Source organism: Triticum dicoccoides, chromosome 5B, assembly GCF_002162155.2.
Source record: "Triticum dicoccoides isolate Atlit2015 ecotype Zavitan chromosome 5B, WEW_v2.0, whole genome shotgun sequence".
NCBI lineage: Eukaryota > Viridiplantae > Streptophyta > Magnoliopsida > Poales > Poaceae > Triticum > Triticum dicoccoides.
Window position 1 is genome coordinate 327,864,610 of NC_041389.1, and position 309 is coordinate 327,864,918.

Sequence of the window (309 nt, forward strand, 5' to 3'; positions counted from 1 at the left end):
TCGGAGTCCCGTATGAGATCACGAACACGACGAGGAGTCTCGAAATGGTCGAGAGGTAAAGATTGATATATCGGACGATGGTATTTGGACACCGGAAGTGTTCCAGAGGGTACCGGGTACTTATTGGGTCACCAGAAAGGAGTTTCGGGCACCCCCGACAAAGATATGGGCCTTATGGGCCAAGTGAGGGAACACACCAGCCCTGGTGCGCCCCTATAGAGGCCATCCCTTTGAGGGGAATAAGGAAAGAGGGGGGGGGGCAAGGAAAGTGTGGATTAGGATTCCTACTTCCTTCCCTCCCCCCTCTTT